At 41.9% G+C, this 16,067-nt stretch overlaps 2 non-coding genes across 2 annotated transcripts; one reads left to right on the top strand and one right to left on the bottom strand.

Moving 5' to 3' along the window:
- The first annotated feature begins 1,068 nt into the window (after positions 1 to 1,068).
- On the top strand, positions 1,069 to 1,260 carry LOC119262716. The gene has a single exon (XR_005129853.1). It is a non-coding gene; the product is annotated as a U2 spliceosomal RNA (small nuclear RNA).
- Positions 1,261 to 8,241: 6,981 nt separating this feature from the next.
- Positions 8,242 to 8,406, bottom strand: LOC119262691. Its single transcript, XR_005129833.1, has one exon. It is a non-coding gene; the product is annotated as a U1 spliceosomal RNA (small nuclear RNA).
- Between the last annotated feature and the right edge of the window lie 7,661 nt (positions 8,407 to 16,067).

Genomic DNA, 16,067 nt, shown 5'->3' with positions numbered 1-16,067 from the left:
GTTGTGCTAGGAAAAGTCAGACATGTTCCTGTGTGTGTTTTGACTGTTGTGAATGTAGATACTTTAAAAGAGAACTGTGTCCATAAAAAGAACAATATTTAATAACAAAAAGAAACAAGCCTGTGTGTTTGTTCTTGTGTATATAAAACATCTATAAAATATTTTACGTATTTGTGTAATTATATATGTTATATATAATTATTATATACATACATAAATTATATACACACGGTAGTAATCTGCGAACATGCAGCAATATGATATAAACATGCAGCTTGTAACTCGAAATGGAATGTTTACACAAGTCTTTGGCCTAGTTTGAAATGCTTGGGGGAAAAAAAACTGCTGTTCCGTTGACTTGCATTAAAAGTAAAGTGTGTTTCCTTCTTTTGTAAACTTACCATTTCGGGGAAGTTTTCTTCAGACAACAGCTTTTATACACAGCAAAATAGTTTCTTGTAGAGCAGGACGTATATTTAGGTTCATTTTGTTGTGTAATTAATTGAGCGCGCTCCATCGTAGTGAATAGTTTAGCCAGTAGTGATTTCACTCCCCAGTGTGCGTGGAACTCACATACCTGGCAGAGGAGATGCTGTGATTAAGAAGAAGGTGGTTCACGCAGGCTCAGCCATTGTACTTCTGGTCATGCTGACCCCTGGAATCCCCCAGACTTCACTGTTTAAAAGAAGACTTTGCTCATGTGGTGATGTTTTTGCGTGTTTGTAAGGGGTTAAGTATGCTAGTGTCTGTTATAGTTTAGTCATTTAGTATTTTTTACAGTACAAGGTGGAGGAATTATTAGAACGGCATGTGATCTTTTGTTATAGTTATTTAGTATAACTGTATGGGTTGTGGGATCATGTTCATGGCTTTCTCCGTTTATTTTATCTACCAAGTTTTTCGGGGGGGACACGACTTTTATATTGATAAATATATTGATAACTTAAAAGTTGTGTTGTTTTAAATGGTTTTAAATGTTTTGTTTAAAATGTTTATTTTAAAATTAAAATACAATTTTTTTTAAAACCTGGAAATGATGAAAAGGTATGCGTCACAGCAAAATTGTAAATCCTTTTTCTGATCCAGACAGAAAAAAAAAATAAAAAATCTGTTCTTATCAGTTTAATATCTGATACGTCCCCTACCCGGGGACCATATATTAAATAGATTTTTGGAGCAGGGAGATGGAATAGGGGCTTGCTCCGTCCACTCCACGCATCGACCCGGTATTGCAGTACCTCCGGGAGCGGTGCACCCCCTTTTGGCTGGTCTAAAAGAAGAGAAAGTAGGTGGAGGGCTGGGACGTGTGGAGGCCACGGCGCCTCTTGTGGTGTAAGGTGTGCTCGAGGCTGCGTCGAATCTGCTGACGCGAACCAAGAAGCCACCTTTCTCTGTTCTCTGAACAAACGCTTTCTAGGTCTTTTATTGTAAATGTTGTGCTTATAAACGAGGATTTTCTCCCCCAAAAAACGCGAAAACCAAACCAGTTTTTCGGCCTGCTCTCATCGGCTTTATTCTCCAAACAGGTGTTGAGCTGTTACTGCACTGCAGCGGGTTTTACCTGTAGCCACACAACAGCTACAATAGCGGCTCCATCAGGGCCGGTTTAGGAGGACCCTGGCCTCTTCCTATTTCCCCCGTTATATAAAATACATGACTGCAAAACTCCCGGTGTCCGCGAGCTCCTGAGGCGTGAGTATAAACTCATATAACTCAAGTTCAAAAGCTGTTAAAATATGTGTGTTAAAATGTTTCATGCTGTTCTTTTACATTAAAAATGTTTAGGAAAGTAAGATACAGAGTTAATGGATGTAAACATGGTTCTAAAAAAAATTATAATACAAAAATACTTTGGTAAATTCTTAGACTAGCTTAAGGCCCAGTCCCAGGGTTCTAGGCCCATGGCCAAGATCAAGCCACCTGAGTTCACTGTCTAGCCAAAACAGCCTGAGAAGAAACCACAATCAGTTGTCCAGCCAAAAAAGCCTGAGAAGAAACCACAGTCAGTTGTGCGGCCAAAAAAGCCTGAGGAGGCTATCCAGCCGAAGAAACCACAGTCAGTTGTCTGGCCAAGAAAGCCTAGGCCTGCTGTCTGCCTCCAGCAGCCCAAGTCCACTGTCCCTCTAGAACAGCCTGAGCCATCTGTCCAGCCCAAACAGAACGCATCCACTAGCCAGCACACAGAGGCCCCGTCCACAACCCAGGGCCATGATTATCCTGTGGAACCACTTTGCAGTGACAGCCCCGCAAGGGCTATTCACATTATGTACAGACAGCATAAATCAGAACAATTTGTTTTAGTATTATTTTGTACACAATAATAACCAAATCCCTTTTCTGAGATTTTAATGTTTTATTGGTAACTTCTGTCAGTTTTATTTAAGGGGTGTAAGGTGTGCTCGAGGCTGCGTCAAATCTGCTGACGCGAACCAAGAAGCCACCTTTCTCTGTTCTCTGAACAAACTCGAGGCTTTTTAGGTCTTTTGTTGTAAATGTTGTGCTTATAAACGAGGATTTTCTCCCCAAACCAAACCAGTTTTTCGGCGTGCTCTCGTCGTCTTTATTCTCCAAACAGGTGTTGAGCTGTTACTGCACTGCAGCGGGTTTTACCTGTAGCCGCACAACAGCTACAACAGCGGCTCCATCAGGGCCAGTTTAGGAGGACCCTGGCCTCTTCCTATTTCCCCCGTTATATCAAATACATGACTGCAAAACGCCCGGTGTCCGCGAGCTCCTGAAAATATGTGTGTTAAAATGTTTCATGCTGTTCTTTTACATTAAAAATGTTTAGGAATTTATAAACTGATCTCGCTCAGATGCTCCATCTTAACCCCTTCATATGGGACTCGCTTTGGAGCTCCCTGTAGAGTTTGAGGAACCCACAAGACAGAGTGGCAATTCTGCAAGTTCTCTGGCTGTAGGTCAAAATATTGTCGCACAGAATTACGTTTTTTTATGTATTTTGTTCTTCATGTTTCCCGTCGATCAAATTAACCTGCCATTTAAACTGATCTTTATGGCAGAACTTGCATCCACTATAGGGTGTGTTCATTTTAAGTTATAACAGCAAGTTAAATTCTAGTTTACATTAAACAAGTTTACATACAAACTAGGCTACGATGGAACTTATGTTCAGCTGGTGCAGCTGGCTGCTCTTCTGTGGTGAACAGAGCTGGCAGCAAAGCTAATGTTTACCAGTTACTCTCTCCTGGTTATCAGTGCCGTTTACTATTGAGAAATTGGCATTAGATTAATGCCTTTATGTTTATTGAATAGTGGATGTAAAATCGTGCACCTCTAAAAACGGAGGCTGTCAGTACCGACAGGCTGGTCAGTGTGTCCAACATTTCCATTGATGACTTTTGTGTGATTTTGTTGTCAGCACATTCAACTTTGTAGAGAACAAAGTATTCAATGAGAATATTTCATTCATTCAGATCTAGGATGTGTTATTTGAGTGTTCCCTTTATTTTTTGAGCAGTGTATATATATATCACGTTTTGCATGGTGCGCATACCATTAAATGATGTTGAAATCGGCGGGAGTTTTTTTCTTCTTTTTTTTCTTCTGTCTCTTCTTCTTGCTTACTTTGCTCCGCGTAGTCTCCGGGTAGTTCAACATTAGTATAGACTACAACTTTAGGTTAATGTGGGAAACACTGCTGTCCCCTTTGTTCTGGGTTTGTGAGGGGCACTTTGGGTGTATTTTTGTTTAGGGGTATGTTGGGGGGAGGGTGTCCCACCTCTGCTCTCTATGGCCATTTACATTTTTGTTGTTTTTTTTTTTTATCTTTTTAAATGGTTAATGCCAATATAGATCCCAGCATTGCTGGCCAGGCACACCTCTTAGATTTATTAGCTGGAATATTAAAGGTATGGGTAATCCTGTTAAGAGATCTAAAGTTTTTACACACTTGAAATGTTTAAACTCTGATTTAGTATTCTTACAGGAGACTCATCTTCATATTAAAGATCATCGTAGGTTACATTGCCCGTGGGTAAGTCAAGACTTCCACTTAAACCTTAATTCAAAAGCTAGAGGAGTCGCTATTTTAATTAACAAAAAAGTTCCGTTCTCATCCACAGGTGTTATTGCTGATAGGAATGGCAGATACCTCATAGTTGCTGGTACCCTAATTCAAAAAAAGGTTTTGTTGGTAAACGTATATGACCCGAATTTCGATGACAGATTGTTGAGTAGCATCCCCTTCTTGAATACTCACCTGCTGATCCTCGGAGGGGATTTTAATTGTGTTTTTGACCCATTCTTGGACCGCTCTAATCCTCGTAATCTGACTCAATCTGCCATGTCCAACGTATTTTCTGATCTTATGAAACGGAATGGTCTTGTTGATCTGTGGAGGTTTCATAACCCCTCTGTCAAAAAAATGTCTTTCTTTTCCCAGGTGCACCACTCATATTCTAGGATTTAAAAAATAGTCATCGACAGTACGCTTAATTCTTCTGTTAATTCTTCAGACTATTCGTGTATTGTAATTTCTGACCACTCACCTTTTATTACTAAATATTTTATTTTCATCAACGTAGCCCACCAAGTTTAACTCTCTTCTTTTGGCACACAAGGAATTTTGTGAACTCATTTCAAGCTTCACTGATGAGTTCTTTTCTTTCAATCAAAATGACTCTTCTTCATATTCATTGCTTTGGGAGACGCTTAAATGTTACCTGAGAGGTCAAATTATTTGTTACTCTGCTTTTTCTAATAAAATGGTTAATCCTCAGCTTAATGAACTTTCATCTGCAATTAGTAACCTTGATCAAAGATATGCACTGAACCCTTCTCCGGAACTGCTTAAGCAGTGTTTTGATTTGCAAACAGAATTTGATCTCACTTCAACTAAAGAGGCAGAGCGCTTATTACTACACAGTCGTGGCTCGTATTACGAACATGGTGACAAGGCAAGTAATTTACTGGCACATCAATTATGGCGGCAGGCCACTTCCCATTTGATACCTAGTATTAAAAACATTAGTGATATTATTACTACAGATCCCTTGGAAATTAATTTCAAATCGTTTTACTCTTCATTATATAAATCTGAATTCCCTGCAGGTGACACTAAAATGAGCGAATTTCTTCTGAACCTTTCGAACCCTGTCATTGATACTGACGCTGCCAGGCAACTAGACTCCCCACTCTCCCTTGAAGAAGTTTCAGCTGCAATTAAAGCTATGCAATCTAACAAAGCCCCAGGCCCTGATGGGTTTCCGATTGAATTTTTCAAAACATTTATTGGTAAATTGGCTCCGCTACTTTTATCCGTATTCAAAGAATCCTTAAAAAGTAGTTCACTGCCACCGACCCTGACACAAGCCACTATTGCTTTCCTTCTCAAAAGGGACAAAGATCCAACCTCCTGTGGGTCCTACAGACCATTATCTTTGCTCAATGCTGATGTAAAGGTGTTAGCTAAGATAATTGCATCCCGTTTAGAAAATGTGCTTCCTCGTATTATATCCGAAGAGTAAAATGGGTTTATAAAGGGACGTCAACTGTTTTTTAACACCCGCACACTTTTCAATATAATTTACTCAAAACATTCGGCTGAACTTCATGAACTTGCAATTTCCTTAGATGCTGAAAAGGCATTCGATAGGGTAGAGTGGGAGTACTTGTTTGCAGTTTTGAGGAAATTCGGACCTGGTGATAAATTTATTTCTTGGATTCGTCTCCTTTATTCATCCCCTAAAGCTAGTGTCCACACTAATGATGTTTATTCTGATTATTTTGCCCTTGGACGTGGAAGTCACCAAGGTTGCCCTCTGTCACCTTTGCTTTTTGCCATTGCTATCGAGCCTCTGTCTATTACGTTAAGATCTTCCTCCTTATTCAAAGGAATCACCCGTAATGGAATTGAATATAAATTATCGTTGTATGCAGATGATTTGTTATTATATATAAGAGATCCCACACTTAAAACATCCCTGCTGTTTTAAGTATTTTGGAGAGCTTCAGCACCTTTTCAGGTTACAAATTAAATTTGGGGAAGAATGAGTGTTTTCCCGTTAATATTGCAGCTTGTCATCTTCAACAGTCAGATTTACCTTTTCAGTTTAGTCCATTGGGGTTTAAATACCTAGGTATCAATGTGACTCATTCTTTATCTAGCCTTGCATCTGCTAATTTCACTCCCCTCATCTTAAAGATTACTTCCGATATTCAAAGATGGGGTAATCTCCTCCTTTCCTTAATTGGAAAGATCAATGTTGTTTAAAATGAATATTTTACAAAAAATTTTATTTTTATTCCAGACAATACCTCTTTTTCTTCCAAAACATTTTTTGACTCACTGGATAAGATAATTTGTTCTTTTATTTGGGGAGGGAAATCACCTAGAGTTCGTAAAACTTTACTGCAGAGATGCAGACTTAGTGGAGGACTTGCATTACCTAACTTTCTAACTTTCTATTGGGCCGCTCACATCCACAAACTTGGTTACTGGTTAAAATTTCCTGGATCCTCTTGGTGTAAATTGGAGCTATCATGCTATAAGGGATCTTTTATATCTGCTCTACTTTATTCCTCTTTACCTACAGTACCCTCTCTGTACACTGCTAATCAAGTGGTTCTTAATACGCTCAAGATCTGGTATCAGTTTAGACGGCACTTTCAATTTGTAGCTGCTTCTTCCTTGGGTCCTTTACATAACAGCCATTTATTTCCTCCATCACTTGTGGACACAACATTTTCAGTGTGGTATGACAAGGGTCTTACACATTTCAAATATTTATATGTAGATGGTGTCTTTGATAGTTTCGCCAATTAGTCATCTCGATACGGTCTCCCTGTTACTCATTTGTTTCGCTAAATTTGTGGCTAAGTGTTTTCCTAATTTCCCCTCTTCACCTCTAGAACAGCGGTGGGAAACCATGCTTTCATTTGTTCCCCATCACACTTATTTCAAAGCTGTGTGACATTATCTCGGCTTTTAGTAGCCACTCAACTGGTAAATTTAAATGCATATGGGAGAGTGAATTTGGAATACAAATTCATGTGGAATCCTGGGAACAGGCCATAGAAAGGATTCGATCTACCACCTCTTGTGCCCGTCTCGGACTTATCTAATTAAAGGTCTTATACAGGGTGCATTTCTCTAAGGCTAGACTATCTGAACCGTATCCGGAAATGGAAGACAAATGTGATAAATGCCATGGCTCTCCTTGTCACCTTAGCCGCATGTTTTTTCTTTGTCCTGATCTGAACGGCTTCTGGGAGTGTTATTTTACGACTATGTCCACTCTTCTTGGGGTGAATCTCCAACCTTGCCCTCTGATCGCTATATTTGGGATTCCTGACCCCTCATTAGCACTTATTGTTGCATAGGACGTGTGCTTGTTTTTGTGTTGCCTTTTATATTGTATAAATAACTAGCAATATGTGAGTTGGTCATGTTGAGCTGAGGTGGGGGCGTTGGTGGGGGGGGTGGTTATTGTTTAATACACAGTATTTTGTAATTAATTTCATTATTTCATCCTTCATTGTTATCAAGGGTTTTTTTGGGGGGTAGATTTGTTGTTGGTGTGTGCGTATGTGACCGTGTACATATACATATATTTCAAAAAGACGAAACATGGGAATTAGTGAATTGTATTTTTCCAAAAAAAAAACAAAAGAACGCGCAGCTGTCTACAGTCACCGTAGACTCCCGTTCAGAACGCGCAGCTGTCTACAGTCACCGTAGACTCCCGTTCAGAACGCGCAGCTGTCTACAGTCACCGTAGACTCCCCGGTCACCGTAGACTCCCATTCAGCAGACGCAGCTGTCTACAGTCACCGTAGACTCCCCGGTCACCGTAGACTCCCATTCAGAACGCGCAGCTGTCTACGGTCACCGTAGACTCCCATTCAGAACGCGCAGCTGTCTACGGTCACCGTAGACTCCCCGGTCACCGTAGACTCCCATTCAGAACGCGCAGCTGTCTACGGTCACCGTAGACTCCCATTCAGAACGCGCAGCTGTCTACAGTCACCGTAGACTCCCCGGTCACCGTAGACTCCCATTCAGCAGACGCAGCTGTCTACAGTCACCGTAGACTCCCCGGTCACCGTAGACTCCCATTCAGAACGCGCAGCTGTCTACTGTCACCGTAGACTCCCCGGTCGCTGTAGACTCCCAAACAGCAGACGCTGCTGTCTACAGAGAACCCCGCACTATATTACTATTAATGCTACAGCAGCTGTTGCCGTTTTTTCTCTATAATCTTTTTTTCACCCGCTAATCAGGGGAGAGCGCGAACGCAGTCCCCCACTACCACAAATTATGCAGTCGAGATTCCCACATTTGGGGAATTCGCAGAGGTCAGTACAGCCTAGTGTGCAATGGCTGAGCCTCGCCCTGGGTGAACCACCTTCTTGATCATGGTGTCTCCCCTGCCAGGTAAGTATGAGTTGTGCTCGCCTCGGGGAGCGAAGCCACCACTGACAGCACGACACACGGAGACGGTGACCACTCCGCTAATTTCACCAGCGGAATAAAACCTGGACAGAAACGCTACAAACACCGAGCTGCTCTCACCACAACGTCCGTGCCCGAGTTTGTGTGATGTTCCTGTAAGAAAAGCACAGTATGGCGCTTCCCATGATGCACCGCGCGCTGAATATTTAACAAACTGCTAAAACGCGCGGGACACAGCTTCACTGGAGGCGCAGCAGCATGATGTGAAACACTAAGCCGCAGAACACGCAGTCGCTCTGCTTTAGGGGGGAAATGCGTCCAGGGTGGGTTTAAGTATTTTAAAATGAGACGGCGGGGGTGACGTATTTAAGTTATCCCGAGTTCTTTAAACATCGTTCTTAACAAAAGCTTTTTGTTTTACCCATCCTGCTAAAAACGGTGTTTTTTTCTGTCAAACTAAGTTTTGTTGATAAGCACAACATTTACAAGCGTTGTCTCCGTTTGTTTCCCGTCAGCAGATTCAACACGAGAGGCGCTCTGACCCGGCTGTGTGTGTGTGTCTGCAGCCCGGAGAACCAGTGGGCGGAGCGAAGGGGCGGGCACACATTTGCATCGGCCAATCATATAACAGATGAGCTGTCCATCAAAACTTGCATTGGCCAATCACAAGCGGGAATGACCTGTCTCTGATTTTGTGCATCAGCCAATGGTTGGAAGGAAAGTGCAAAAAGGCGTCACACACCGCTCAGGCACGCGGAAGGGGGAAGATAGTTTGAAGGTGCGTTAAACACCACCGAATGTCTTATTTCAGATCAATACACTATTACAGCTGTTGAGAGGTATAAAGTTGATGAGCCACACCATGAAGGTATGGGAAAGAGTTGTTGAAGCAAGGCTAAGGCGAGAGGTTCAGATCAGTGAGCAGCAGTTTGGTTTCATGCCCAGAAAGAGTAACACAGATGGAATTTTTGCGTTGAGAGTGTTGGTAGAGAAGTAGAGAGAAGGTCAGAAGGAGCTACATTGTGTGTTTGTGGATCTAGAGAAGGCATATGATAGGGTGCCAAGAGAGGAACTGTGGTACTGTATGGGGAAGTCAGGTGTAGCTGAAAAGTATGTTAGGGTGGTGCAGGACATGTATGAGGATAGTGAGACAGTGGTGAGGGTAGAGTTACATCAGGGATCAGCTTTGAGCCCCTTCTTGTTTGCAATGGTGATGGACAGGTTGACAGATGAGGTCAGGCAGGAGGCTCCATGGACCATGATGTTTGCAGATGACATTGTAATCTGTGGTGAGAGTAGAGAGCAGGTGGAAGAGAATCTGGAGAGGTGGAGTTTTGCACTGGAGAGGAGAGGAATGAAGGTCAGTAGAGACAAGACGGAATACATGTGTGTGAATGAGAGGGAGGCAGGTGGAAAGGTGAAGATGCAAGGAGTAGAGGTCGTAAAGGTGGATGACTTCAAATATCTTGGGTCAACCATCCAGAGCAATGGACAGTGTAGAAAAGAGGTGAAGAAGAGGGTTGCAGGCAGGATGGAGTGGGTGAAGACGGGTGTCAGGGCTGATGTGTGACTGAAGGATAGCAGCAAGAGTGAAAGGGAAGGTTTACAAGACAGTAGTGTGTCCTGCTATGATGTATGGTTTGGAGACTGTGGCTCTGTCTAAAAGACAGGAGGCTGAGCTGGAGGTGGCGTAGATGAAGATGCTGAGATTTTCGTTGGGAGTGACAAGGATGGACAAGATTAGAAATGAGCAGATCAGAGGGACAGTGAAGGTGGAGCAGTTTGGAGATAAAGCCAGAGAGGCCAGGTTGAGATGGTTTGGACATGTGTTGAGGAGGAATAGTGGATATATTGGGCAAAGAATGTTGGAGATGGAGCTGCCGGGTAGAAGGAGAAGAGGTAGACCTCAGAGAAGGTTTATGGATGTAGTGAAGGTGGACATGGAGATGGTTGGTGTAAAAGTAGAGGAGGCAATGGATAGGGCAAGGTGGAGGCAGATGATCCGCTGTGGCGACCCCTAAAGGGAGCAGCCGAAAGATGAAGAAGAACGACACTATTACAGCTGTTGTTGTACACGCTTAGGTCTCTTTGGCAGGTAAAGCAGGACGGAGTTCATGCAAACACTGGCTGACCATCACACACAAAAGTCTTAGTGAACTGATGGAACATGCTCTTCCTGACTTTGTGGGTAAAAACACAAACACAACATAGAAATATGTGCACACTTAATACCTCCCTGTTGAAAAAAGTCATAGAACCCATTAAAAGTGTCTGTCGGTTCCTGGTGGTTTTCAGTCGCTGATGGTGTTCTGGGTTGGTATCGCAGTGTAAGGGATTCAGATCGTTTAATCAGGTGATCTGGGACTGATTGAATGTACAGTTGTTAGTTTCCTAATGGTCTCTAACGGCAACCATCAAGCCAATTCTCGTTATGAAGCAAAACCACCAGGTTTTATTCCTAACGGTTCTAGTCGTCTTCAGCGTGGCGTTCATGAGTTTCAGCAGTGACGGTAGTGTTTGTTTTTTTCTGTGAATGAGCTCGACATTGTGTTTTATTGTGGATTTCTTTAGAAAGTTTCCACATTAAATTGCTTTATAATTAGTCTGACAGCGTTAATAAACATTCAGTGTGACTCTTGTTGTCCAGCAGTTCGTGGTTCGCTGTTTTTCCCTCATAAAACCAACAGAAGCCCCGTGGTGTCAGAGCGGCGCCGACGGCGTTAACAGGCTGGCGCTGCAGGTCAGGCCGAGTGCAGGTCTGCAGCCGGACCCTCAGATTGGCTATTGGCAGAAAATGACGGACAGCCCCATCTAATCTGCGGTTGGCCTGACCTATTACATTGGTTGATGCAAAAACTGATTGACAGACTCCCGCCCCCAGTTCCCTCCCCTTTAGGGCTCCGGTCTGCAGCGTTCCCCTTCTCCTCTGACCAGCCTGTCTGTACTGACCACCTCGGTTTGTGAGGTCGGGAACAACACACAGATAACAACGTCTAACGGTTTTATTGAGTGATATCCAGTTTCATTTGCAGAGTCATAAAAAAATAAAATTAATAAATTCATTTTTTATTAATAAAATGAATAAGAAAAAAAAAATTACTCATTTTAATACAGTAATATAATCTCTTCATGAGTTACCTTTAACAATCAGAATCACTTTATTTCGCCAACATGTTATAAAAACACGTCTTGGTGAGTCGCACATGTATGACATGTAAGCACACTGAACAGACCAGACAAGCACACAGACTCTTAACAAGTATTTAAATAAGAGGGAAATGCAATAAAAAAAGAGTAATAAAGAGCCAGTGTGAAAGGAGCTAAAGGGATATGTGAATATCTGTACAAGTGCAGAAATTAACTTCTATAGCCATTTAGGTTTGAGTAGAGAAAATAGCTATTATATACAGAATATTACAGAATATGAACATTTGTAGAAATATTAACATAATGCTATAGATTGTGCTATATTAACAGCATTATGCTAGAGAAGGAGCCATCCTGTAAGGGATGTACAGTAAGGGAGGTTTTCTAGAAAGTTTTCTGTGTCTTTTAGATTTATTTCATTGTTTCTGTTTACTGTTTTTCTTCCAGGACATGCTTTAGGCCTGTTTAAACTCGGATGATGCTTTGATCCAACAGTGCACCAACGAATGTCTCTGTTATTGTTCCTGTGTGTAAAGATTTTATTTTTTTAAAAATTGAGTGTAAATTGTTTGTAAGACAGCAGTGATTGTGTTTACATGCACTCAATAATGCTATTATAATCAGATTTCTGCAGTTATCTGAGTATTCAAATGATAATGTACACAACATATTCGGATTTCTTAGATTGGATTAAGATGTAGAAATCCAGTAAAGAGGGCTGAATTTTTAGCTCAGTAATCAGACTTCTCAGTGCATGTAAATTCAGATTTCTCAGTCTGCATGTGTGCAAAAATGCACACATGGCAGCAAAACACTTTTGGGGCAACGCTGAAACTGACTGCATTCTTGACAAAATCAAGGATTTAAATTTTCCTTATCTTCTAGCGGACCTATGGTCATACACTATATTGCCAAAAGTATTTACTCACCCATCCAAATCATTGAATTCAGGTGTTGCAATCGCTTCCATGGCCACTGGTGTATAAAACCAAGCACCTAGGCCTGCAGACTGCTTCTACAAACAGCTCAGTGAATTCCTGAGTGGTACCGTGAACTACTTGCTACTAAATATTCCACAGTCAACTGTCAGTGGTATTATAACAAAGTGGAAGCAACTGGGAATGACAGGAACTCGGCCACAAAGTGGTAGGCCACGTAAAATGACAGAGCGGGGTCAGCAGATGCTGAGGTGCATAGTGCACAGAGGTCGCCCACTTTCTGCAGTGTCAATCCTGTTCCAACATGACTGTGCACCAGTGCACAAAGCAAGCTCTATAAAGACATGGATGAGCGAGTTTGGTGTGGAAGAACTTGACTGGCCTGCACAAAGTCCTGACCTCAACCTGATAGAACACCTTTGAGATGAATTAGAGTGAAGACTACGAGCCAGGCCTTCTCATCCAACATCAGTGTCTAACTTCACAAATGCGTTTCTGGAAGAATGGTCAAAAATTCCCATAAACACATTCCTAACCCTTGCGGAAAGCCTTCCCAGAAGAGTTGAAGCTGTTATAACTGCAAAGGGTGGGATAACATCATATTAAACCCTATGGATTAAGAATGGGATGTCACTCAAGTTCATATGGATGTGAAGGCAGACGAGTGAATACTTTTGGAAATATTGTGTATTTTCAAGTACTGTGGCACTGTGTTAAAAAAAAAAGGTCGCAGCATGAAGTTTGAGTTTAAATGGTTTGTCATGTCTTCTTCTATGAGTATATTGCTGGGTTACAGAGCATAAATCTGATTACTGCCCGACTGACGTAAACCAAGAGTTTCCCCCGTATCTGATTACTTAAGTGCGGGTAAACATGTTAATCGAATTAGTGACAAAATCTTTTCTGAAGTTGTGGGATTATTAAGTGCATGTTAACACACTCAATGTTGAAATGATATTCTGCATCGAGAGAGTGTGTGCATTTGCCCAAGTAATAAAAAAAAACTCCTTGTTTATAAGCACATTTACTCTTCCTGCCAAAAGCCAAGGAACAGTAGTTTTTTTGATAAATTTGATAAATGTCACAAATAAATAAATACATATAAAAGAAGTATAAAAGCATATCAGGGAATTCAGCTCATCCTCCACAAAACATCTTTTACCCCCAAGCCTTCACAACAGCTAAGTCCCAATTATAAAATATCCAGACAACCAAATCTAAATACATTCATCCCCAAAGCAACATATGTGCAGGTTCATGCAAAATACATTTTAGAAACATCATTTGAAATACATCAGTGCTCATCCGCATGCTGCTCCGGTCCTGCACACAAGCACGCATTTTATGGGGATAAAAGAGTATATCTTGGGCAAATTAAAGGCTAGTGGGGCTTTTAAGTCCACCTTCAAGATCTTCAATTTCGGTAGATACGAACCCATCCAGAACCTCGCCAGCGCTCCTGTATTCTTCCCGTCCTCCATAGCATATCTTACCATAGTCGCACAAAACACACTCCCTAAAAACAAATAAAAATCTGGAACTCCCTTCCCCCTGTTTATCGGATTCCTTTTAACCACTTCCCTTCTTATCCTTTCCCACTTTGAACCCCAAAAAAATAAAACACAGCCCGTTCTAACTCTAGGATCACTCTTTTAGGAGGCATAAACACATTCGCAATAAGTGAAAACAATGGTACAATCACTGCCTTCACTATCAATACCTTCCCCTCCCACGTCATATCTCTCATTTTCCATAAGCCCAGTCTCTGTCAGGCCTTATTCAACAAGCCCACCCAATTTCCTGACCCTTCCCCTTCCTTATCCAAATAAATTCCCAAAATTTTCATATTTGTCTCCTTCACCCTGGCTCCCAAATCAGTAGATCTCTCCTGACCCCATGGCCCAAAAAACTGCAATTCAGATTTATTTTTGTTCAGTTTTGCCCCCAATCCCCTCCCAAACCACTCTGTCAAGATAAAAGTCCTCCTCACTGATTCTTCATTTGTGCATTCATGTCATCCGTGTACACCACACATTTTACTTCCTTTCCTCCACTCCCCGGGATACTTACCCCGTTTAGCGAGGTATCCCTTCGCAAGCACTGTGCCAGCGGCTCTATACAAGCCACATATAGCAGGGGCGATAAGGGGCATCCCTGACGAACACCGCGACCTATATTAATCGCCTTTGACAGATTCCCATTTATAATGATTCTACTGACTATATCCTTGTACAGTAGTCCCACCCACCTTAAGAACCGCCTAGGAAATCCCATCTTTTGCAGTACCTGAAATAGGTACTGGTGCGAGACCCGATCGAAGGCTTTTTCGAAATCTAAATTTAGCACTATCAATCTAATATTTCTATCCCTCGCCAGACAGATGGTATCCCGAATCAGTACAAGGCTGTCTGTTATCCTCCGTCCTGGTATAGCACAGGCTTGGTCTGGGTATATTACCTGCTGCAATACCCCGGCCAATCGTGTCGCTAAAAGTCTACTAAAAGTTTTACATCACAATTTAAAAGAGTGATAGGCCTCCAATTTTTTAAATCGGATCTGTCATCTTTCTTGAACAGTAGTGCCACCAACCCCACCCTAAAACGTTCAGGCAATACTTCCTGCTCATCCACCTCATTTATAGCTCCCAATAAATCCGGAATCAAAAGTTCTCTAAAAGCATGATAAAATTCTATTGGCAGCCCATCTGCCCCGGCGTCTTACCTTTTTTAAACTTTCTCATACTCTCTTCCACTTCCTTCCGTGTGAAATCTTCCGCTAGAGAAGCACCCCCTACAATTTCCTGCTGTATAAGATCCAACACTTCCTTCATTACTTGCTCTTCCGCTTCTTCTTCTCTATACAAGTCCCCATAAAAATCCTCCACCACTTCCATTATATCTGCCCCCTCAGTAGCCCTCCCTCCATCTTTTCTATACAGTTCCGTTATGCCCCTCCCCCTTTCCATAATCCTCTTGAAAAAAAAACCGAGTACACTTTTCCCCTTCTTCCACCTCCTGCTCCCTACCATGCATAATCACGCCCCTTCCTTGTACATTTGCTATCTGTGTCATTTCCTGTTTTACATTTGTTATTTCTTCATAAAAATCATACCCTTCATGTACTAAATTAAAATACCTCTGTAACCTTCTCTGTAAACCTATCATCCGTCTTCTTTCCTTCATCTTCTCTTCTCTTCCAATTATCTGAAAAAAGATTGGAATAGGGGCTTGCTCCGTCCACTCCACGCATCGACCCGGTATTGCAGTACCTCCGGGAACGGTGCACCCCCCTCTGTTGGTGAAAATAAGACTCGGTATTTATGTTTAGCGCATTTAACGTGTTATGTATGTATGTTAATACACAAATCATTCCTGATGTTTCATGTTTTTTCGCAAATATCACGTCTAAGCTGCATGCCGAGGTAGGGCTATTTGATATAATGATATAGACAGTAAGAGTTGACTATGTAGCAATGAGGGGCTGAAGTAGTTCTCTCTATGCAGTCGCTTTGCTTTTTTGTTTACTTGGCTGTTTTGTTGATCTCATTGTGTGTAAATGCTTCTGTA

This window comes from Pygocentrus nattereri, chromosome 2, assembly GCF_015220715.1.
Source record: "Pygocentrus nattereri isolate fPygNat1 chromosome 2, fPygNat1.pri, whole genome shotgun sequence".
NCBI classification, from domain to species: domain Eukaryota; kingdom Metazoa; phylum Chordata; class Actinopteri; order Characiformes; family Serrasalmidae; genus Pygocentrus; species Pygocentrus nattereri.
The sequence above is the reverse complement of the archived record's forward strand: the minus strand, read 5'-3'. Positions and strand labels throughout refer to the sequence as shown.